Consider the following 23615-nt stretch of genomic DNA (forward strand, 5'->3'; position numbering starts at 1 on the left):
AATGTTCAAAATGTAAGGTAGTGTCCGATTAACTTGATAAAGTTGGTCAACAGCTGATAGGTCATCTTTTTATTTGTGAATCTCTGATCAGCGTGTTGAATCAGGTCGGATCTCTAGTGAAATGGATAGCGGCTTGGAGTCCTAGACGAATGTAGCAAAAGTATTCAAAGGCTTTGTGTTCAAACACCAGCTGGGTCAATTTTATCCCTCCTCTTATTTTATAACTAATTGAAACAGTAACAAGCAATGCCTGCGTCTGCATCACCAGAAACATTTACCAACATGGCAGTGAAAGAAAGTCTACTTAAACAGAGACTGTTTGCTTTGAAAACATTGCATAATCTATGCCCAAGAGGAAATTCCCAAAGATACTGCTGAAAATGTAATTTAGTAGGTAGTAATAGTATTTGGCACTTTATTGATTTCACAATGTCATTTTAGACACATGATTTCTAAGTCAGCCGAAAATGAGATAGTCCAAATTTCAGGATTTAAAATGGATTACGTGTGCTGCTGAAATTTCAAATGCTTAACACCTTCAATGCTACAGGAGATTTTCCTCCTGTGCTGAATGATCTGTAAATCCATTGTTCATGACGAGCTCAGCTCGTCATAAGCACACGACAAGTGTACTGCATGACGAGCTGAGCTCGTCATGAGCATGGAAGGGGTTAAAACATCAATTTGTTATTAAACTCTACAAATTTGATTGCTAATATATGTTACCATATTAATACACAGAGTGTAGGTCAGTGTACGTCCACATTTGTTTAGCTGATTTTAAGACAGAGTATAGCAGAGCCTGGATAGCTCAGTCGGTAGAGCATCAGACTTTTAATCTGAGGGTCCAGGGTTCAAGTCCCTGTTCAGGCGGGTGCTTCCTTTAAAGAAAAATTACTCTAATTGGATGCTCTTTTTGTGTTCCCCTGCATGACGAATAAGATATTCCATTACTAAAATTGCAAAAACGTCTTTCATGGAGTTGTGAAATGCACATCTGCCTCATATATCATGTGCCATTTGACTAAACTTAAGTCGTACGTAGATTTACCTAAGGTATCATGTAACTTGAGACGGTGAATATAATTTCCCCAATTCAATATTCAAAATAAATCCATGGTTATAGTATCAAATGAACTTTATAAAGCTGATCAACATTATTTCATTTCAGAATATCTCTGCACCTCATCAGAGCGTATTGGCTCTGTGGCGCAATGGATAGCGCATTGGACTTCTAGGTGAATGTAAAAAAGATATTCAAAGGGGGTGGGTTCGAATCCCACCAGAGTCAGTTTTATCCCTATTTATTTCATAACTGTTTAAAAGAGTAATAAACAGTGCATGCATGCTTCTGCTTCACCAAAAAGGGCAGTGAAAGGAAGTCTATTTTAAATAGATACTATTCAAGTTACGCAATCTTTGCAGAAGAGGAAATTGGCAGCTGTACTTATGAAAATGTAATTTACTCAGAAGTAAGATTTTGGGCCCTTCCTTAATTTTACAATGTCAATAAAAACATATGAATTCTAAGTCAGCAAAAAAAATGAGATAGTAGCAATTTCAGGACTTACAATAAGGTTAAATTTACTGAAGAGATTTCAAATGCTTGAAGTACCAATTCATTATTATATTCCGCGTATTCAGTACTTAATACCGGCAACCATCTTAAGAAACGTAGTGATAGTTGGGACACTTCCAAATGTTGATAAGGTCATTTTGTGGAGCGACCTCTCCGAGCCTGGATAGCACAGTCGGGAGAGCATCAGACTTTTAATCTGAGGGCCCAGGGTTCAAGTCCCTGTTCAGGCGGCTTGGTTAAAGAAAAGGTATATCAATTGCATACTCTTTTCAGGATCCAATGAATGGGGAGTCCTATTAGAGATGTTTCAAAAAAGTCTTAATCAAGTCATTACATACCCATCTGTCTTCTACATTCTTTGACAAGGGTTAAGAAGACTTACCCAAACTGTATCATGTAGTTTGTTGATTATCTTTTACCCAATTCAATGTTCAAAATGTAAGGTAGTGTCCGATTAACTTGATAAAGTTGGTCAACAGCTGATAGGTCATCTTTTTATTTGTGAATCTCTGATCACCGTGTTGAATCAGGTCGGATCTCTAGTGCAATGGATAGCGGCTTGGAGTCCTAGACGAATGTAGCAAAAGCATTCAAAGGCTTTGTGTTCAAACACCAGCTGGGTCAATTTTATCCCTCCTCTTATTTTATAACTAATTGAAACAGTAACAAGCAATGCCTGCGTCTGCATCACCAGAAACATTTACCAAAATGGCAGTGAAAGAAAGTCAACTTAAACAGAGACTGTTTGCTTTGAAAACATTGCATAATCTATGCCCAAGAGGAAATTCCCAAAGATACTGCTGAAAATGTAATTTAGTAGGTAGTAATAGTATTTGGCACTTTATTGATTTCACAATGTCATTTTAGACACATGATTTCTAAGTCAGCCGAAAATGAGATAGTCCAAATTTCAGGATTTAAAATGGATTACGTGTGCTGCTGAAATTTCAAATGCTTAACACCTTCAATGCTACAGGAGATTTTCCTCCTGTGCTGAATGATCTGTAAATCCATTGTTCATGACGAGCTCAGCTCGTCATAAGCACACGACAAGTGTACTGCACGACGAGCTGAGCTCGTCATGAGCATGGAAGGGGTTAAAACATCAATTTGTTATTAAACTCTACAAATTTGATTGCTAATATATGTAACCATATTAATACACAGAGTGTAGGTCAGTGTACGTCCACATTTGTTTAGCTGATTTTAAGACAGAGTATAGCAGAGCCTGGATAGCTCAGTCGGTAGAGCATCAGACTTTTAATCTGAGGGTCCAGGGTTCAAGTCCCTGTTCAGGCAGTTGCTTCCTTTCAAGAAAAATTACTCTAATTGGATGCTCTTTTTGTGTTCCCCTGCATGACGAATAAGATATTCCATTACTAAAATTGCAAAAACGTCTTTCATGGAGTTGTGAAATGCTCATCTGCCTCATATATCATGTGCCATTTGACTAAACTTAAGTCGTACGTAGATTTACCTAAGGTATCATGTAACTTTGAGACGGTGAATATAATTTCCCCAATTCAATATTCAAAATAAATCCATGGTTATAGTATCAAATGAACTTTATAAAGCTGATCAACATTATTTCATTTCAGAATATCTCTGCACCTCATCAGAGCGTATTGGCTCTGTGGCGTAATGGATAGCGCATTGGACTTCTAGGTGAATGTAAAAAAGATATTCAAAGGTTGTGGGTTCGAATCCCACCAGAGTCAGTTTTATCCCTATTTATTTCATAACTGTTTAAAAGAGTAATAAACAGTGCATGCATGCTTCTGCTTCACCAAAAAGGGCAGTGAAAGGAAGTCTATTTTAAATAGATACTATTCAAGTTACGCAATCTTTGCAGAAGAGGAAATTGGCAGCTGTACTTATGAAAATGTAATTTACTCAGAAGTAAGATTTTGGGCCCTTCCTTAATTTTACAATATCAATAAAAACATATGAATTCTAAGTCAGCAAAAAAAATGAGATAGTAGGAATTTCAGGACTTACAATAAGGTTAAATTTACTGAAGAGATTTCAAATGCTTGAAGTACCAATTCATTATTATATTCCGCGTATTCAGTACTTAATACCGGCAACCATCTTAAGAAACGTAGTGATAGTTGGGACACTTCCAAATGTTGATAAGGTCATTTTGTGGAGCGCCCTCTCCGAGCCTGGATAGCTCAGTCGGGAGAGCATCAGACTTTTAATCTGAGGGCCCAGGGTTCAAGACCCTGTTCAGGCGGCTTGGTTAAAGAAAAGTTATATCAATTGCATACTCTTTTCAGGATCCAATGAATGGGGAGTCCTATTAGAGATGTTTCAAAAAAGTCTTAATTAAGACATTACATACCCATCTGTCTTCTACATTCTTTGACAAGGGTTAAGAAGACTTACCCAAACTGTATCATGTAGTTTGTTGATTATCTTTTACCCAATTTAATGTTCAAAATGTAAGGTAGTGTCCGATTAACTTGATAAAGTTGGTCAACAGCTGATAGGTCATCTTTTTATTTGTGAATCTCTGATCACCGTGTTGAATCAGGTCGGATCTCTAGTGCAATGGATAGCGGCTTGGAGTCCTAGACGAATGTAGCAAAAGCATTCAAAGGCTTTGTGTTCAAACACCAGCTGGGTCAATTTTATCCCTCCTCTTATTTTATAACTAATTGAAACAGTAACAAGCAATGCCTGCGTCTGCATCACCAGAAACATTTACCAAAATGGCAGTGAAAGAAAGTCTACTTAAACAGAGACTGTTTGCTTTGAAAACATTGCATAATCTATGCCCAAGAGGAAATTCCCAAAGATACTGCTGAAAATGTAATTTAGTAGGTAGTAATAGTATTTGGCACTTTATTGATTTCACAATGTCATTTTAGACACATGATTTCTAAGTCAGCCGAAAATGAGATAGTACAAATTTCAGGATTTAAAATGGATTACGTGTGCTGCTGAAATTTCAAATGCTTAACACCTTCAATGCTACAGGAGATTTTCCTCCTGTGCTGAATGATCTGTAAATCCATTGTTCATGACAAGCTCAGCTCGTCATAAGCACACGACAAGTGTACTGCACGACGAGCTGAGCTTGTCATGAGCATGGAAGGGGTTAAAACATCAATTTGTTATTAAACTCTACAAATTTGATTGCTAATATATGTAACCATATTAATACACAGAGTGTAGGTCAGTGTACGTCCACATTTGTTTAGCTGATTTTAAGACAGAGTATAGCAGAGCCTGGATAGCTCAGTCGGTAGAGCATCAGACTTTTAATCTGAGGGTCCAGGGTTCAAGTCCCTGTTCAGGCGGTTGCTTCCTTTAAAGAGAAATTACTCTAATTGGATGCTCTTTTTGTGTTCCCCTGCATGACGAATAAGATATTCCATTACTAAAATTGCAAAAACGTCTTTCATGGAGTTGTGAAATGCACATCTGCCTCATATATCATGTGCCATTTGACTAAACTTAAGTCGTACGTAGATTTACCTAAGGTATCATGTAACTTGAGACGGTGAATATAATTTCCCCAATTCAATATTCAAAATAAATCCATGGTTATAGTATCAAATTAACTTTATAAAGCTGATCAACATTATTTCATTTCAGAATATCTCTGCACCTCTTCAGAGTGTATTGGCTCTGTGGCGCAATGGATAGCGCATTGGACTTCTAGGTGAATGTAAAAAATAATATTTAAAGGTTGTGGGTTCGAATCCCACCAGAGTCACTTTTATCCCTATTTATTTCATAACTGTTTAAAAGAGTAATAAACAGTGCATGCATGCTTCTGCTTCACCAAAAAGGGCAGTGAAAGGAAGTCTATTTTAAATAGATACTATTCAAGTTACGCAATCTTTGCAGAAGAGGAAATTGGCAGCTGTACTTATGAAAATGTAATTTACTCAGAAGTAAGATTTTGGGCCCTTCCTTAATTTTACAATATCAATAAAAACATATGAATTCTAAGTCAGCAAAAAAAATGAGATAGTAGGAATTTCAGGACTTACAATAAGGTTAAATTTACTGAAGAGATTTCAAATGCTTGAAGTACCAATTCATTATTATATTCCGCGTATTCAGTACTTAATACCGGCAACCATCTTAAGAAACGTAGTGATAGTTGGGACACTTCCAAATGTTGATAAGGTCATTTTGTGGAGCGCCCTCTCCGAGCCTGGATAGCTCAGTCGGGAGAGCATCAGACTTTTAATCTGAGGGCCCAGGGTTCAAGACCCTGTCAGGCGGCTTGGTTAAAGAAAAGTTATATCAATTGCATACTCTTTTCAGGATCCAATGAATGGGGAGTCCTATTAGAGATGTTTCAAAAAAGTCTTAATTAAGACATTACATACCCATCTGTCTTCTACATTCTTTGACAAGGGTTAAGAAGACTTACCCAAACTGTATCATGTAGTTTGTTGATTATCTTTTACCCAATTTAATGTTCAAAATGTAAGGTAGTGTCCGATTAACTTGATAAAGTTGGTCAAAAGCTGATAGGTCATCTTTTTATTTGTGAATCTCTGATCACCGTGTTGAATCAGGTCGGATCTCTAGTGCAATGGATAGCGGCTTGGAGTCCTAGACGAATGTAGCAAAAGCATTCAAAGGCTTTGTGTTCAAACACCAGCTGGGTCAATTATATCCCTCCTCTTATTTTATAACTAATTGAAACAGTAACAAGCAATGCCTGCGTCTGCATCACCAGAAACATTTACCAAAATGGCAGTGAAAGAAAGTCTACTTAAACAGAGACTGTTTGCTTTGAAAACATTGCATAATCTATGCCCAAGAGGAAATTCCCAAAGATACTGCTGAAAATGTAATTTAGTAGGAAGTAATAGTATTTGGCACTTTATTGATTTCACAATGTCATTTTAGACACATGATTTCTAAGTCAGCCGAAAATGAGATAGTCCAAATTTCAGGATTTAAAATGGATTACGTGTGCTGCTGAAATTTCAAATGCTTAACACCTTCAATGCTACAGGAGATTTTCCTCCTGTGCTGAATGATCTGTAAATCCATTGTTCATGACGAGCTCAGCTCGTCATAAGCACACGACAAGTGTACTGCACGACGAGCTGAGCTCGTCATGAGCATGGAAGGGGTTAAAACATCAATTTGTTATTTTACTCTACAAATTTGATTGCTAATATATGTAACCATATTAATACACAGAGTGTAGGTCAGTGTACGTCCACATTTGTTTAGCTGATTTTAAGACAGAGTATAGCAGAGCCTGGATAGCTCAGTCGGTAGAGCATCAGACTTTTAATCTGAGGGTCCAGGGTTCAAGTCCCTGTTCAGGCAGTTGCTTCCTTTCAAGAAAAATTACTCTAATTGGATGCTCTTTTTGTGTTCCCCTGCATGACGAATAAGATATTCCATTACTAAAATTGCAAAAACGTCTTTCATGGAGTTGTGAAATGCACATCTGCCTCATATATCATGTGCCATTTGACTAAACTTAAGTCGTACGTAGATTTACCTAAGGTATCATGTAACTTTGAGACGGTGAATATAATTTCCCCAATTCAATATTCAAAATAAATCCATGGTTATAGTATCAAATGAACTTTATAAAGCTGATCAACATTATTTCATTTCAGAATATCTCTGCACCTCATCAGAGCGTATTGGCTCTGTGGCGTAATGGATAGCGCATTGGACTTCTAGGTGAATGTAAAAAAGATATTCAAAGGTTTTGGGTTCGAATCCCACCAGAGTCAGTTTTATCCCTATTTATTTCATAACTGTTTAAAAGAGTAATAAACAGTGCATGCATGCTTCTGCTTCACCAAAAAGGGCAGTGTAAGGAAGTCTATTTTAAATAGATACTATTCAAGTTACGCAATCTTTGCAGAAGAGGAAATTGGCAGCTGTACTTATGAAAATGTAATTTACTCAGAAGTAAGATTTTGGGCCCTTCCTTAATTTTACGATGTCAATAAAAACATATGAATTCTAAGTCAGCAAAAAAAATGAGATAGTAGCAATTTCAGGACTTACAATAAGGTTAAATTTACTAAAGAGATTTCAAATGCTTGAAGTACCAATTCATTATTATATTCCGCGTATTCAGTACTTAATACCGGCAACCATCTTAAGAAACGTAGTGATAGTTGGGACACTTCCAAATGTTGATAAGGTCATTTTGTGGAGCGACCTCTCCGAGCCTGGATAGCTCAGTCGGGAGAGCATCAGACTTTTAATCTGAGGGCCCAGGGTTCAAGTCCCTGTTCAGGCGGCTTGGTTAAAGAAAAGGTATATCAATTGCATACTCTTTTCAGGATCCAATGAATGGGGAGTCCTATTAGAGATGTTTCAAAAAAGTCTTAATCAAGTCATTACATACCCATCTGTCTTCTACATTCTTTGACAAGGGTTAAGAAGACTTACCCAAACTGTTTCATGTAGTTTGTTGATTATCTTTTACCCAATTCAATGTTCAAAATGTAAGGTAGTGTCCGATTAACTTGATAAAGTTGGTCAACAGCTGATAGGTCATCTTTTTATTTGTGAATCTCTGATCACCGTGTTGAATCAGGTCGGATCTCTAGTGCAATGGATAGCGGCTTGGAGTCCTAGACGAATGTAGCAAAAGCATTCAAAGGCTTTGTGTTCAAACACCAGCTGGGTCAATTTTATCCCTCCTCTTATTTTATAACTAATTGAAACAGTAACAAGCAATGCCTGCGTCTGCATCACCAGAAACATTTACCAAAATGGCAGTGAAAGAAAGTCAACTTAAACAGAGACTGTTTGCTTTGAAAACATTGCATAATCTATGCCCAAGAGGAAATTCCCAAAGATACTGCTGAAAATGTAATTTAGTAGGTAGTAATAGTATTTGGCACTTTATTGATTTCACAATGTCATTTTAGACACATGATTTCTAAGTCAGCCGAAAATGAGATAGTCCAAATTTCAGGATTTAAAATGGATTACGTGTGCTGCTGAAATTTCAAATGCTTAACACCTTCAATGCTACAGGAGATTTTCCTCCTGTGCTGAATGATCTGTAAATCCATTGTTCATGACGAGCTCAGCTCGTCATAAGCACACGACAAGTGTACTGCACGACGAGCTGAGCTCGTCATGAGCATGGAAGGGGTTAAAACATCAATTTGTTATTAAACTCTACAAATTTGATTGCTAATATATGTAACCATATTAATACACAGAGTGTAGGTCAGTGTACGTCCACATTTGTTTAGCTGATTTTAAGACAGAGTATAGCAGAGCCTGGATAGCTCAGTCGGTAGAGCATCAGACTTTTAATCTGAGGGTCCAGGGTTCAAGTCCCTGTTCAGGCAGTTGCTTCCTTTCAAGAAAAATTACTCTAATTGGATGCTCTTTTTGTGTTCCCCTGCATGACGAATAAGATATTCCATTACTAAAATTGCAAAAACGTCTTTCATGGAGTTGTGAAATGCTCATCTGCCTCATATATCATGTGCCATTTGACTAAACTTAAGTCGTACGTAGATTTACCTAAGGTATCATGTAACTTTGAGACGGTGAATATAATTTCCCCAATTCAATATTCAAAATAAATCCATGGTTATAGTATCAAATGAACCTTATAAAGCTGATCAACATTATTTCATTTCAGAATATCTCTGCACCTCATCAGAGCGTATTGGCTCTGTGGCGTAATGGATAGCGCATTGGACTTCTAGGTGAATGTAAAAAAGATATTCAAAGGTTGTGGGTTCGAATCCCACCAGAGTCAGTTTTATCCCTATTTATTTCATAACTGTTTAAAAGAGTAATAAACAGTGCATGCATGCTTCTGCTTCACCAAAAAGGGCAGTGAAAGGAAGTCTATTTTAAATAGATACTATTCAAGTTACGCAATCTTTGCAGAAGAGGAAATTGGCAGCTGTACTTATGAAAATGTAATTTACTCAGAAGTAAGATTTTGGGCCCTTCCTTAATTTTACAATATCAATAAAAACATATGAATTCTAAGTCAGCAAAAAAAATGAGATAGTAGGAATTTCAGGACTTACAATAAGGTTAAATTTACTGAAGAGATTTCAAATGCTTGAAGTACCAATTCATTATTATATTCCGCGTATTCAGTACTTAATACCGGCAACCATCTTAAGAAACGTAGTGATAGTTGGGACACTTCCAAATGTTGATAAGGTCATTTTGTGGAGCGCCCTCTCCGAGCCTGGATAGCTCAGTCGGGAGAGCATCAGACTTTTAATCTGAGGGCCCAGGGTTCAAGACCCTGTTCAGGCGGCTTGGTTAAAGAAAAGTTATATCAATTGCATACTCTTTTCAGGATCCAATGAATGGGGAGTCCTATTAGAGATGTTTCAAAAAAGTCTTAATTAAGACATTACATACCCATCTGTCTTCTACATTCTTTGACAAGGGTTAAGAAGACTTACCCAAACTGTATCATGTAGTTTGTTGATTATCTTTTACCCAATTTAATGTTCAAAATGTAAGGTAGTGTCCGATTAACTTGATAAAGTTGGTCAACAGCTGATAGGTCATCTTTTTATTTGTGAATCTCTGATCACCGTGTTGAATCAGGTCGGATCTCTAGTGCAATGGATAGCGGCTTGGAGTCCTAGACGAATGTAGCAAAAGCATTCAAAGGCTTTGTGTTCAAACACCAGCTGGGTCAATTTTATCCCTCCTCTTATTTTATAACTAATTGAAACAGTAACAAGCAATGCCTGCGTCTGCATCACCAGAAACATTTACCAAAATGGCAGTGAAAGAAAGTCTACTTAAACAGAGACTGTTTGCTTTGAAAACATTGCATAATCTATGCCCAAGAGGAAATTCCCAAAGATACTGCTGAAAATGTAATTTAGTAGGTAGTAATAGTATTTGGCACTTTATTGATTTCACAATGTCATTTTAGACACATGATTTCTAAGTCAGCCGAAAATGAGATAGTACAAATTTCAGGATTTAAAATGGATTACGTGTGCTGCTGAAATTTCAAATGCTTAACACCTTCAATGCTACAGGAGATTTTCCTCCTGTGCTGAATGATCTGTAAATCCATTGTTCATGACAAGCTCAGCTCGTCATAAGCACACGACAAGTGTACTGCACGACGAGCTGAGCTTGTCATGAGCATGGAAGGGGTTAAAACATCAATTTGTTATTAAACTCTACAAATTTGATTGCTAATATATGTAACCATATTAATACACAGAGTGTAGGTCAGTGTACGTCCACATTTGTTTAGCTGATTTTAAGACAGAGTATAGCAGAGCCTGGATAGCTCAGTCGGTAGAGCATCAGACTTTTAATCTGAGGGTCCAGGGTTCAAGTCCCTGTTCAGGCGGTTGCTTCCTTTAAAGAGAAATTACTCTAATTGGATGCTCTTTTTGTGTTCCCCTGCATGACGAATAAGATATTCCATTACTAAAATTGCAAAAACGTCTTTCATGGAGTTGTGAAATGCACATCTGCCTCATATATCATGTGCCATTTGACTAAACTTAAGTCGTACGTAGATTTACCTAAGGTATCATGTAACTTGAGACGGTGAATATAATTTCCCCAATTCAATATTCAAAATAAATCCATGGTTATAGTATCAAATTAACTTTATAAAGCTGATCAACATTATTTCATTTCAGAATATCTCTGCACCTCTTCAGAGTGTATTGGCTCTGTGGCGCAATGGATAGCGCATTGGACTTCTAGGTGAATGTAAAAAATAATATTTAAAGGTTGTGGGTTCGAATCCCACCAGAGTCACTTTTATCCCTATTTATTTCATAACTGTTTAAAAGAGTAATAAACAGTGCATGCATGCTTCTGCTTCACCAAAAAGGGCAGTGAAAGGAAGTCTATTTTAAATAGATACTATTCAAGTTACGCAATCTTTGCAGAAGAGGAAATTGGCAGCTGTACTTATGAAAATGTAATTTACTCAGAAGTAAGATTTTGGGCCCTTCCTTAATTTTACAATATCAATAAAAACATATGAATTCTAAGTCAGCAAAAAAAATGAGATAGTAGGAATTTCAGGACTTACAATAAGGTTAAATTTACTGAAGAGATTTCAAATGCTTGAAGTACCAATTCATTATTATATTCCGCGTATTCAGTACTTAATACCGGCAACCATCTTAAGAAACGTAGTGATAGTTGGGACACTTCCAAATGTTGATAAGGTCATTTTGTGGAGCGCCCTCTCCGAGCCTGGATAGCTCAGTCGGGAGAGCATCAGACTTTTAATCTGAGGGCCCAGGGTTCAAGACCCTGTCAGGCGGCTTGGTTAAAGAAAAGTTATATCAATTGCATACTCTTTTCAGGATCCAATGAATGGGGAGTCCTATTAGAGATGTTTCAAAAAAGTCTTAATTAAGACATTACATACCCATCTGTCTTCTACATTCTTTGACAAGGGTTAAGAAGACTTACCCAAACTGTATCATGTAGTTTGTTGATTATCTTTTACCCCATTTAATGTTCAAAATGTAAGGTAGTGTCCGATTAACTTGATAAAGTTGGTCAAAAGCTGATAGGTCATCTTTTTATTTGTGAATCTCTGATCACCGTGTTGAATCAGGTCGGATCTCTAGTGCAATGGATAGCGGCTTGGAGTCCTAGACGAATGTAGCAAAAGCATTCAAAGGCTTTGTGTTCAAACACCAGCTGGGTCAATTATATCCCTCCTCTTATTTTATAACTAATTGAAACAGTAACAAGCAATGCCTGCGTCTGCATCACCAGAAACATTTACCAAAATGGCAGTGAAAGAAAGTCTACTTAAACAGAGACTGTTTGCTTTGAAAACATTGCATAATCTATGCCCAAGAGGAAATTCCCAAAGATACTGCTGAAAATGTAATTTAGTAGGAAGTAATAGTATTTGGCACTTTATTGATTTCACAATGTCATTTTAGACACATGATTTCTAAGTCAGCCGAAAATGAGATAGTCCAAATTTCAGGATTTAAAATGGATTACGTGTGCTGCTGAAATTTCAAATGCTTAACACCTTCAATGCTACAGGAGATTTTCCTCCTGTGCTGAATGATCTGTAAATCCATTGTTCATGACGAGCTCAGCTCGTCATAAGCACACGACAAGTGTACTGCACGACGAGCTGAGCTCGTCATGAGCATGGAAGGGGTTAAAACATCAATTTGTTATTTTACTCTACAAATTTGATTGCTAATATATGTAACCATATTAATACACAGAGTGTAGGTCAGTGTACGTCCACATTTGTTTAGCTGATTTTAAGACAGAGTATAGCAGAGCCTGGATAGCTCAGTCGGTAGAGCATCAGACTTTTAATCTGAGGGTCCAGGGTTCAAGTCCCTGTTCAGGCAGTTGCTTCCTTTCAAGAAAAATTACTCTAATTGGATGCTCTTTTTGTGTTCCCCTGCATGACGAATAAGATATTCCATTACTAAAATTGCAAAAACGTCTTTCATGGAGTTGTGAAATGCACATCTGCCTCATATATCATGTGCCATTTGACTAAACTTAAGTCGTACGTAGATTTACCTAAGGTATCATGTAACTTTGAGACGGTGAATATAATTTCCCCAATTCAATATTCAAAATAAATCCATGGTTATAGTATCAAATGAACTTTATAAAGCTGATCAACATTATTTCATTTCAGAATATCTCTGCACCTCATCAGAGCGTATTGGCTCTGTGGCGTAATGGATAGCGCATTGGACTTCTAGGTGAATGTAAAAAAGATATTCAAAGGTTTTGGGTTCGAATCCCACCAGAGTCAGTTTTATCCCTATTTATTTCATAACTGTTTAAAAGAGTAATAAACAGTGCATGCATGCTTCTGCTTCACCAAAAAGGGCAGTGTAAGGAAGTCTATTTTAAATAGATACTATTCAAGTTACGCAATCTTTGCAGAAGAGGAAATTGGCAGCTGTACTTATGAAAATGTAATTTACTCAGAAGTAAGATTTTGGGCCCTTCCTTAATTTTACGATGTCAATAAAAACATATGAATTCTAAGTCAGCAAAAAAAATGAGATAGTAGCAATTTCAGGACTTACAATAAGGTTAAATTTACTAAAGAGATTTCAAATGCTTGAAGTACCAATTCATTATTATATTCCGCGTATTCAGTACTTAATACCGGCAACCATCTTAAGAAACGTAGTGATAGTTGGGACACTTCCAAATGTTGATAAGGTCATTTTGTGGAGCGACCTCTCCGAGCCTGGATAGCTCAGTCGGGAGAGCATCAGACTTTTAATCTGAGGGCCCAGGGTTCAAGTCCCTGTTCAGGCGGCTTGGTTAAAGAAAAGGTATATCAATTGCATACTCTTTTCAGGATCCAATGAATGGGGAGTCCTATTAGAGATGTTTCAAAAAAGTCTTAATCAAGTCATTACATACCCATCTGTCTTCTACATTCTTTGACAAGGGTTAAGAAGACTTACCCAAACTGTTTCATGTAGTTTGTTGATTATCTTTTACCCAATTCAATGTTCAAAATGTAAGGTAGTGTCCGATTAACTTGATAAAGTTGGTCAACAGCTGATAGGTCATCTTTTTATTTGTGAATCTCTGATCACCGTGTTGAATCAGGTCGGATCTCTAGTGCAATGGATAGCGGCTTGGAGTCCTAGACGAATGTAGCAAAAGCATTCAAAGGCTTTGTGTTCAAACACCAGCTGGGTCAATTTTATCCCTCCTCTTATTTTATAACTAATTGAAACAGTAACAAGCAATGCCTGCGTCTGCATCACCAGAAACATTTACCAACATGGCAGTGAAAGAAAGTCTACTTAAACAGAGACTGTTTGCTTTGAAAACATTGCATAATCTATGCCCAAGAGGAAATTCCCAAAGATACTGCTGAAAATGTAATTTAGTAGGTAGTAATAGTATTGGGCACTTTATTGATTTCACAATGTCATTTTAGACACATGATTTCTAAGTCAGCCGAAAATGAGATAGTACAAATTTCAGGATTTAAAATGGATTACGTGTGCTGCTGAAATTTCAAATGCTTAACACCTTCAATGCTACAGGAGATTTTCCTCCTGTGCTGAATGATCTGTAAATCCATTGTTCATGACAAGCTCAGCTCGTCATAAGCACACGACAAGTGTACTGCATGACGAGCTGAGCTCGTCATGAGCATGGAAGGGGTTAAAACATCAATTTGTTATTAAACTCTACAAATTTGATTGCTAATATATGTAACCATATTAATACACAGAGTGTAGGTCAGTGTACGTCCACATTTGTTTAGCTGATTTTAAGACAGAGTATAGCAGAGCCTGGATAGCTCAGTCGGTAGAGCATCAGACTTTTAATCTGAGGGTCCAGGGTTCAAGTCCCTGTTCAGACGGTTGCTTCCTTTAAAGAGAAATTACTCTAATTGGATGCTCTTTTTGTGTTCCCCTGCATGACGAATAAGATATTCCATTACTAAAATTGCAAAAACGTCTTTCATGGAGTTGTGAAATGCACATCTGCCTCATATATCATGTGCCATTTGACTAAACTTAAGTCGTACGTAGATTTACCTAAGGTATCATGTAACTTGAGACGGTGAATATAATTTCCCCAATTCAATATTCAAAATAAATCCATGGTTATAGTATCAAATTAACTTTATAAAGCTGATCAACATTATTTCATTTCAGAATATCTCTGCACCTCTTCAGAGTGTATTGGCTCTGTGGCGCAATGGATAGCGCATTGGACTTCTAGGTGAATGTAAAAAAAATATTTAAAGGTTGTGGGTTCGAATCCCACCAGAGTCACTTTTATCCCTATTTATTTCATAACTGTTTAAAAGAGTAATAAACAGTGCATGCATGCTTCTGCTTCACCAAAAAGGGCAGTGAAAGGAAGTCTATTTTAAATAGATACTATTCAAGTTACGCAATCTTTGCAGAAGAGGAAATTGGCAGCTGTACTTATGAAAATGTAATTTACTCAGAAGTAAGATTTTGGGCCCTTCCTTAATTTTACAATATCAATAAAAACATATGAATTCTAAGTCAGCAAAAAAAATGAGATAGTAGGAATTTCAGGACTTACAATAAGGTTAAATTTACTGAAGAGATTTCAAATGCTTGAAGTACCAATTCATTATTATATTCCGCGTATTCAGTACTTAATACCGGCAACCATCTTAAGAAACGTAGTGATAGTTGGGACACTTCCAAATGTTGATAAGGTCATTTTGTGGAGCGCCCTCTCCGAGACTGAATAGCTCAGTCGGGAGAGCATAAGACTTTTAATCTGAGGGCCCAGGGTTCAAGACCCTGTTCAGGCGGCTTGGTTAAAGAAAAGGTATATCAATTGCATACTCTTTTCAGGATCCAATGAATGGGGAGTCCTATTAGAGATGTTTCAAAAAAGTCTTAATCAAGTCATTACATACCCATCTGTCTTCTTCATTCTTTGACAAGGGTTAAGAAGACTTACCCAAACTGTATCATGTAGTTTGTTGATTATCTTTTACCCAATTCAATGTTCAAAATGTAAGGTAGTGTCCGATTAACTTGATAAAGTTGGTCAACAGCTGATAGGTCATCTTTTTATTTGTGAATCTCTGATCACCGTGTTGAATCAGGTCGGATCTCTAGTGCAATGGATAGCGGCTTGGAGTCCTAGACGAATGTAGCAAAAGCATTCAAAGGCTTTGTGTTCAAACACCAGCTGGGTCAATTATATCCCTCCTCTTATTTTATAACTAATTGAAACAGTAACAAGCAATGCCTGCGTCTGCATCACCAGAAACATTTACCAAAATGGCAGTGAAAGAAAGTCTACTTAAACAGAGACTGTTTGCTTTGAAAACATTGCATAATCTATGCCCAAGAGGAAATTCCCAAAGATACTGCTGAAAATGTAATTTAGTAGGAAGTAATAGTATTTGGCACTTTATTGATTTCACAATGTCATTTTAGACACATGATTTCTAAGTCAGCCGAAAATGAGATAGTCCAAATTTCAGGATTTAAAATGGATTACGTGTGCTGCTGAAATTTCAAATGCTTAACACCTTCAATGCTACAGGAGATTTTCCTCCTGTGCTGAATGATCTGTAAATCCATTGTTCATGACGAGCTCAGCTCGTCATAAGCACACGACAAGTGTACTGCACGACGAGCTGAGCTCGTCATGAGCATGGAAGGGGTTAAAACATCAATTTGTTATTTTACTCTACAAATTTGATTGCTAATATATGTAACCATATTAATACACAGAGTGTAGGTCAGTGTACGTCCACATTTGTTTAGCTGATTTTAAGACAGAGTATAGCAGAGCCTGGATAGCTCAGTCGGTAGAGCATCAGACTTTTAATCTGAGGGTCCAGGGTTCAAGTCCCTGTTCAGGCAGTTGCTTCCTTTCAAGAAAAATTACTCTAATTGGATGCTCTTTTTGTGTTCCCCTGCATGACGAATAAGATATTCCATTACTAAAATTGCAAAAACGTCTTTCATGGAGTTGTGAAATGCACATCTGCCTCATATATCATGTGCCATTTGACTAAACTTAAGTCGTACGTAGATTTACCTAAGGTATCATGTAACTTTGAGACGGTGAATATAATTTCCCCAATTCAATATTCAAAATAAATCCATGGTTATAGTATCAAATGAACTTTATAAAGCTGATCAAAATTATTTCATTTCAGAATATCTCTGCACCTCATCAGAGCGTATTGGCTCTGTGGCGTAATGGATAGCGCATTGGACTTCTAGGTGAATGTAAAAAAGATATTCAAAGGTTTTGGGTTCGAATCCCACCAGAGTCAGTTTTATCCCTATTTATTTCATAACTGTTTAAAAGAGTAATAAACAGTGCATGCATGCTTCTGCTTCACCAAAAAGGGCAGTGTAAGGAAGTCTATTTTAAATAGATACTATTCAAGTTACGCAATCTTTGCAGAAGAGGAAATTGGCAGCTGTACTTATGAAAATGTAATTTACTCAGAAGTAAGATTTTGGGCCCTTCCTTAATTTTACGATGTCAATAAAAACATATGAATTCTAAGTCAGCAAAAAAAATGAGATAGTAGCAATTTCAGGACTTACAATAAGGTTAAATTTACTAAAGAGATTTCAAATGCTTGAAGTACCAATTCATTATTATATTCCGCGTATTCAGTACTTAATACCGGCAACCATCTTAAGAAACGTAGTGATAGTTGGGACACTTCCAAATGTTGATGAGGTCATTTTGTGGAGCGACCTCTCCGAGCCTGGATAGCTCAGTCGGGAGAGCATCAGACTTTTAATCTGAGGGCCCAGGGTTCAAGTCCCTGTTCAGGCGGCTTGGTTAAAGAAAAGGTATATCAATTGCATACTCTTTTCAGGATCCAATGAATGGGGAGTCCTATTAGAGATGTTTCAAAAAAGTCTTAATCAAGTCATTACATACCCATCTGTCTTCTTCATTCTTTGACAAGGGTTAAGAAGACTTACCCAAACTGTATCATGTAGTTTGTTGATTATCTTTTACCCAATTCAATGTTCAAAATGTAAGGTAGTGTCCGATTAACTTGATAAAGTTGGTCAACAGCTGATAGGTCATCTTTTTATTTGTGAATCTCTGATCACCGTGTTGAATCAGGTCGGATCTCTAGTGCAATGGATAGCGGCTTGGAGTCCTAGACGAATGTAGCAAAAGCATTCAAAGGCTTTGTGTTCAAACACCAGCTGGGTCAATTTTATCCCTCCTCTTATTTTATAACTAATTGAAACAGTAACAAGCAATGCCTGCGTCTGCATCACCAGAAACATTTACCAACATGGCAGTGAAAGAAAGTCTACTTAAACAGAGACTGTTTGCTTTGAAAACATTGCATAATCTATGCCCAAGAGGAAATTCCCAAAGATACTGCTGAAAATGTAATTTAGTAGGTAGTAATAGTATTTGGCACTTTATTGATTTCACAATGTCATTTTAGACACATGATTTCTAAGTCAGCCGAAAATGAGATAGTCCAAATTTCAGGATTTAAAATGGATTACGTGTGCTGCTGAAATTTCAAATGCTTAACACCTTCAATGCTACAGGAGATTTTCCTCCTGTGCTGAATGATCTGTAAATCCATTGTTCATGACGAGCTGAGCTCGTCATAAGCACACGACAAGTGTACTGCATGACGAGCTGAGCTCGTCATGAGCATGGAAGGGGTTAAAACATCAATTTGTTATTAAACTCTACAAATTTGATTGCTAATATATGTTACCATATTAATACACAGAGTGTAGGTCAGTGTACGTCCACATTTGTTTAGATGATTTTAAGCCAGAGTATAGCAGAGCCTGGATAGCTCAGTCGGTAGAGCATCAGACTTTTAATCTGAGGGTCCAGGGTTCAAGTCCCTGTTCAGGCGGGTGCTTCCTTTAAAGAAAAATTACTCTAATTGGATGCTCTTTTTGTGTTCCCCTGCATGACGAATAAGATATTCCATTACTAAAATTGCAAAAACGTCTTTCATGGAGTTGTGAAATGCACATCTGCCTCATATATCAAGTGCCATTTGACTAAACTTAAGTCGTACGTAGATTTACCTAAGGTATCATGTAACTTGAGACGGTGAATATAATTTCCCCAATTCAATATTCAAAATAAATCCATGGTTATAGTATCAAATGAACTTTATAAAGCTGATCAACATTATTTCATTTCAGAATATCTCTGCACCTCATCAGAGCGTATTGGCTCTGTGGCGCAATGGATAGCGCATTGGACTTCTAGGTGAATGTAAAAAAGATATTCAAAGGTTGTGGGTTCGAATCCCACCAGAGTCAGTTTTATCCCTATTTATTTCATAACTGTTTAAAAGAGTAATAAACAGTGCATGCATGCTTCTGCTTCACCAAAAAGGGCAGTGAAAGGAAGTCTATTTTAAATAGATACTATTCAAGTTACGCAATCTTTGCAGAAGAGGAAATTGGCAGCTGTACTTATGAAAATGTAATTTACTCAGAAGTAAGATTTTGGGCCCTTCCTTAATTTTACAATGTCAATAAAAACATATGAATTCTAAGTCAGCAAAAAAAATGAGATAGTAGCAATTTCAGGACTTACAATAAGGTTAAATTTACTGAAGAGATTTCAAATGCTTGAAGTACCAATTCATTATTATATTCCGCGTATTCAGTACTTAATACCGGCAACCATCTTAAGAAACGTAGTGATAGTTGGGACACTTCCAAATGTTGATAAGGTCATTTTGTGGAGCGACCTCTCCGAGCCTGGATAGCACAGTCGGGAGAGCATCAGACTTTTAATCTGAGGGCCCAGGGTTCAAGTCCCTATTCAGGCGGCTTGGTTAAAGAAAAGGTATATCAATTGCATACTCTTTTCAGGATCCAATGAATGGGGAGTCCTATTAGAGATGTTTCAAAAAAGTCTTAATCAAGTCATTACATACCCATCTGTCTTCTTCATTCTTTGACAAGGGTTAAGAAGACTTACCCAAACTGTATCATGTAGTTTGTTGATTATCTTTTACCCAATTCAATGTTCAAAATGTAAGGTAGTGTCCGATTAACTTGATAAAGTTGGTCAACAGCTGATAGGTCATCTTTTTATTTGTGAATCTCTGATCACCGTGTTGAATCAGGTCGGATCTCTAGTGCAATGGATAGCGGCTTGGAGTCCTAGACGAATGTAGCAAAAGCATTCAAAGGCTTTGTGTTCAAACACCAGCTGGGTCAATTTTATCCCTCCTCTTATTTTATAACTAATTGAAACAGTAACAAGCAATGCCTGCGTCTGCATCACCAGAAACATTTACCAACATGGCAGTGAAAGAAAGTCTACTTAAACAGAGACTGTTTGCTTTGAAAACATTGCATAATCTATGCCCAAGAGGAAATTCCCAAAGATACTGCTGAAAATGTAATTTAGTAGGTAGTAATAGTATTTGGCACTTTATTGATTTCACAATGTCATTTTAGACACATGATTTCTAAGTCAGCCGAAAATGAGATAGTCCAAATTTCAGGATTTAAAATGGATTACGTGTGCTGCTGAAATTTCAAATGCTTAACACCTTCAATGCTACAGGAGATTTTCCTCCTGTGCTGAATGATCTGTAAATCCATTGTTCATGACGAGCTGAGCTCGTCATAAGCACACGACAAGTGTACTGCATGACGAGCTGAGCTCGTCATGAGCATGGAAGGGGTTAAAACATCAATTTGTTATTAAACTCTACAAATGTGATTGCTAATATATGTTACCATATTAATACACAGAGTGTAGGTCAGTGTACGTCCACATTTGTTTAGCTGATTTTAAGACAGAGTATAGCAGAGCCTGGATAGCTCAGTCGGTAGAGCATCAGACTTTTAATCTGAGGGTCCAGGGTTCAAGTCCCTGTTCAGGCGGGTGCTTCCTTTAAAGAAAAATTACTCTAATTGGATGCTCTTTTTGTGTTCCCCTGCATGACGAATAAGATATTCCATTACTAAAATTGCAAAAACGTCTTTCATGGAGTTGTGAAATGCACATCTGCCTCATATATCATGTGCCATTTGACTAAACTTAAGTCGTACGTAGATTTACCTAAGGTATCATGTAACTTGAGACGGTGAATATAATTTCCCCAATTCAATATTCAAAATAAATCCATGGTTATAGTATCAAATGAACTTTATAAAGCTGATCAACATTATTTCATTTCAGAATATCTCTGCACCTCATCAGAGCGTATTGGCTCTGTGGCGCAATGGATAGCGCATTGGACTTCTAGGTGAATGTAAAAAAGATATTCAAAGGTTGTGGGTTCGAATCCCACCAGAGTCAGTTTTATCCCTATTTATTTCATAACTGTTTAAAAGAGTAATAAACAGTGCATGCATGCTTCTGCTTCACCAAAAAGGGCAGTGAAAGGAAGTCTATTTTAAATAGATACTATTCAAGTTACGCAATCTTTGCAGAAGAGGAAATTGGCAGCTGTACTTATGAAAATGTAATTTACTCAGAAGTAAGATTTTGGGCCCTTCCTTAATTTTACAATGTCAATAAAAACATATGAATTCTAAGTCAGCAAAAAAAATGAGATAGTAGCAATTTCAGGACTTACAATAAGGTTAAATTTACTGAAGAGATTTCAAATGCTTGAAGTACCAATTCATTATTATATTCCGCGTATTCAGTACTTAATACCGGCAACCATCTTAAGAAACGTAGTGATAGTTGGGACACTTCCAAATGTTGATAAGGTCATTTTGTGGAGCGACCTCTCCGAGCCTGGATAGCACAGTCGGGAGAGCATCAGACTTTTAATCTGAGGGCCCAGGGTTCAAGTCCCTATTCAGGCGGCTTGGTTAAAGAAAAGGTATATCAATTGCATACTCTTTTCAGGATCCAATGAATGGGGAGTCCTATTAGAGATGTTTCAAAAAAGTCTTAATCAAGTCATTACATACCCATCTGTCTTCTTCATTCTTTGACAAGGGTTAAGAAGACTTACCCAAACTGTATCATGTAGTTTGTTGATTATCTTTTACCCAATTCAATGTTCAAAATGTAAGGTAGTGTCCGATTAACTTGATAAAGTTGGTCAACAGCTGATAGGTCATCTTTTTATTTGTGAATCTCTGATCACCGTGTTGAATCAGGTCGGATCTCTAGTGCAATGGATAGCGGCTTGGAGTCCTAGACGAATGTAGCAAAAGCATTCAAAGGCTTTGTGTTCAAACACCAGCTGGGTCAATTTTATCCCTCCTCTTATTTTATAACTAATTGAAACAGTAACAAGCAATGCCTGCGTCTGCATCACCAGAAACATTTACCAAAATGGCAGTGAAAGAAAGTCTACTTAAACAGAGACTGTTTGCTTTGAAAACATTGCATAATCTATGCCCAAGAGGAAATTCCCAAAGATACTGCTGAAAATGTAATTTAGTAGGTAGTAATAGTATTTGGCACTTTATTGATTTCACAATGTCATTTTAGACACATGATTTCTAAGTCAGCCGAAAATGAGATAGTACAAATTTCAGGATTTAAAATGGATTACGTGTGCTGCTGAAATTTCAAATGCTTAACACCTTCAATGCTACAGGAGATTTTCCTCCTGTGCTGAATGATCTGTAAATCCATTGTTCATGACAAGCTCAGCTCGTCATAAGCACACGACAAGTGTACTGCACGACGAGCTGAGCTTGTCATGAGCATGGAAGGGGTTAAAACATCAATTTGTTATTAAACTCTACAAATTTGATTGCTAATATATGTAACCATATTAATACACAGAGTGTAGGTCAGTGTACGTCCACATTTGTTTAGCTGATTTTAAGACAGAGTATAGCAGAGCCTGGATAGCTCAGTCGGTAGAGCATCAGACTTTTAATCTGAGGGTCCAGGGTTCAAGTCCCTGTTCAGGCGGTTGCTTCCTTTAAAGAGAAATTACTCTAATTGGATGCTCTTTTTGTGTTCCCCTGCATGACGAATAAGATATTCCATTACTAAAATTGCAAAAACGTCTTTCATGGAGTTGTGAAATGCACATCTGCCTCATATATCATGTGCCATTTGACTAAACTTAAGTCGTACGTAGATTTACCTAAGGTATCATGTAACTTGAGACGGTGAATATAATTTCCCCAATTCAATATTCAAAATAAATCCATGGTTATAGTATCAAATTAACTTTATAAAGCTGATCAACATTATTTCATTTCAGAATATCTCTGCACCTCTTCAGAGTGTATTGGCTCTGTGGCGCAATGGATAGCGCATTGGACTTCTAGGTGAATGTAAAAAATAATATTTAAAGGTTGTGGGTTCGAATCCCACCAGAGTCACTTTTATCCCTATTTATTTCATAACTGTTTAAAAGAGTAATAAACAGTGCATGCATGCTTCTGCTTCACCAAAAAGGGCAGTGAAAGGAAGTCTATTTTAAATAGATACTATTCAAGTTACGCAATCTTTGCAGAAGAGGAAATTGGCAGCTGTACTTATGAAAATGTAATTTACTCAGAAGTAAGATTTTGGGCCCTTCCTTAATTTTACAATATCAATAAAAACATATGAATTCTAAGTCAGCAAAAAAAATGAGATAGTA

The 23615-nt window shown here is 37.0% G+C and overlaps 20 non-coding genes across 20 annotated transcripts; all 20 read left to right on the top strand.

The window, feature by feature from the left end:
- Window positions 1–800: 800 nt before the first annotated feature.
- TRNAK-UUU (transfer RNA lysine (anticodon UUU)) lies at window positions 801–873 on the top strand. The gene has a single exon. It is a non-coding gene; the product is annotated as a tRNA-Lys (tRNA).
- Window positions 874–1200: 327 nt separating this feature from the next.
- Window positions 1201–1291, top strand: TRNAR-UCU (transfer RNA arginine (anticodon UCU)). Its single transcript is given in 2 exon segments — window positions 1201–1237; window positions 1256–1291. It is a non-coding gene; the product is annotated as a tRNA-Arg (tRNA).
- A 1514-nt stretch (window positions 1292–2805) lies between these two features.
- TRNAK-UUU (transfer RNA lysine (anticodon UUU)) lies at window positions 2806–2878 on the top strand. The gene has a single exon. It is a non-coding gene; the product is annotated as a tRNA-Lys (tRNA).
- Window positions 2879–3206: 328 nt separating this feature from the next.
- Window positions 3207–3297, top strand: TRNAR-UCU (transfer RNA arginine (anticodon UCU)). The gene is given in 2 exon segments: window positions 3207–3243; window positions 3262–3297. It is a non-coding gene; the product is annotated as a tRNA-Arg (tRNA).
- Window positions 3298–4811: 1514 nt separating this feature from the next.
- Window positions 4812–4884, top strand: TRNAK-UUU (transfer RNA lysine (anticodon UUU)). Its single transcript has one exon. It is a non-coding gene; the product is annotated as a tRNA-Lys (tRNA).
- A 327-nt stretch (window positions 4885–5211) lies between these two features.
- On the top strand, window positions 5212–5303 carry TRNAR-UCU (transfer RNA arginine (anticodon UCU)). The gene is given in 2 exon segments: window positions 5212–5248; window positions 5268–5303. It is a non-coding gene; the product is annotated as a tRNA-Arg (tRNA).
- Window positions 5304–6816: 1513 nt separating this feature from the next.
- TRNAK-UUU (transfer RNA lysine (anticodon UUU)) lies at window positions 6817–6889 on the top strand. The gene has a single exon. It is a non-coding gene; the product is annotated as a tRNA-Lys (tRNA).
- Window positions 6890–8822: 1933 nt separating this feature from the next.
- TRNAK-UUU (transfer RNA lysine (anticodon UUU)) lies at window positions 8823–8895 on the top strand. The gene has a single exon. It is a non-coding gene; the product is annotated as a tRNA-Lys (tRNA).
- A 328-nt stretch (window positions 8896–9223) lies between these two features.
- Window positions 9224–9314, top strand: TRNAR-UCU (transfer RNA arginine (anticodon UCU)). Its single transcript is given in 2 exon segments — window positions 9224–9260; window positions 9279–9314. It is a non-coding gene; the product is annotated as a tRNA-Arg (tRNA).
- A 1514-nt stretch (window positions 9315–10828) lies between these two features.
- Window positions 10829–10901, top strand: TRNAK-UUU (transfer RNA lysine (anticodon UUU)). Its single transcript has one exon. It is a non-coding gene; the product is annotated as a tRNA-Lys (tRNA).
- A 327-nt stretch (window positions 10902–11228) lies between these two features.
- On the top strand, window positions 11229–11320 carry TRNAR-UCU (transfer RNA arginine (anticodon UCU)). The gene is given in 2 exon segments: window positions 11229–11265; window positions 11285–11320. It is a non-coding gene; the product is annotated as a tRNA-Arg (tRNA).
- A 1513-nt stretch (window positions 11321–12833) lies between these two features.
- On the top strand, window positions 12834–12906 carry TRNAK-UUU (transfer RNA lysine (anticodon UUU)). Its single transcript has one exon. It is a non-coding gene; the product is annotated as a tRNA-Lys (tRNA).
- Window positions 12907–15239: 2333 nt separating this feature from the next.
- TRNAR-UCU (transfer RNA arginine (anticodon UCU)) lies at window positions 15240–15330 on the top strand. Its single transcript is given in 2 exon segments — window positions 15240–15276; window positions 15295–15330. It is a non-coding gene; the product is annotated as a tRNA-Arg (tRNA).
- Window positions 15331–16844: 1514 nt separating this feature from the next.
- TRNAK-UUU (transfer RNA lysine (anticodon UUU)) lies at window positions 16845–16917 on the top strand. Its single transcript has one exon. It is a non-coding gene; the product is annotated as a tRNA-Lys (tRNA).
- Window positions 16918–18850: 1933 nt separating this feature from the next.
- TRNAK-UUU (transfer RNA lysine (anticodon UUU)) lies at window positions 18851–18923 on the top strand. The gene has a single exon. It is a non-coding gene; the product is annotated as a tRNA-Lys (tRNA).
- A 327-nt stretch (window positions 18924–19250) lies between these two features.
- TRNAR-UCU (transfer RNA arginine (anticodon UCU)) lies at window positions 19251–19341 on the top strand. The gene is given in 2 exon segments: window positions 19251–19287; window positions 19306–19341. It is a non-coding gene; the product is annotated as a tRNA-Arg (tRNA).
- Window positions 19342–20855: 1514 nt separating this feature from the next.
- TRNAK-UUU (transfer RNA lysine (anticodon UUU)) lies at window positions 20856–20928 on the top strand. The gene has a single exon. It is a non-coding gene; the product is annotated as a tRNA-Lys (tRNA).
- A 327-nt stretch (window positions 20929–21255) lies between these two features.
- On the top strand, window positions 21256–21346 carry TRNAR-UCU (transfer RNA arginine (anticodon UCU)). The gene is given in 2 exon segments: window positions 21256–21292; window positions 21311–21346. It is a non-coding gene; the product is annotated as a tRNA-Arg (tRNA).
- A 1514-nt stretch (window positions 21347–22860) lies between these two features.
- TRNAK-UUU (transfer RNA lysine (anticodon UUU)) lies at window positions 22861–22933 on the top strand. Its single transcript has one exon. It is a non-coding gene; the product is annotated as a tRNA-Lys (tRNA).
- A 327-nt stretch (window positions 22934–23260) lies between these two features.
- On the top strand, window positions 23261–23352 carry TRNAR-UCU (transfer RNA arginine (anticodon UCU)). The gene is given in 2 exon segments: window positions 23261–23297; window positions 23317–23352. It is a non-coding gene; the product is annotated as a tRNA-Arg (tRNA).
- The last annotated feature ends 263 nt before the right edge of the window (window positions 23353–23615 follow it).

Source organism: Lissotriton helveticus, chromosome 1_1 (assembly GCF_964261635.1).
Source record: "Lissotriton helveticus chromosome 1_1, aLisHel1.1, whole genome shotgun sequence".
Taxonomy (NCBI): Eukaryota; Metazoa; Chordata; class Amphibia; order Caudata; family Salamandridae; genus Lissotriton; species Lissotriton helveticus.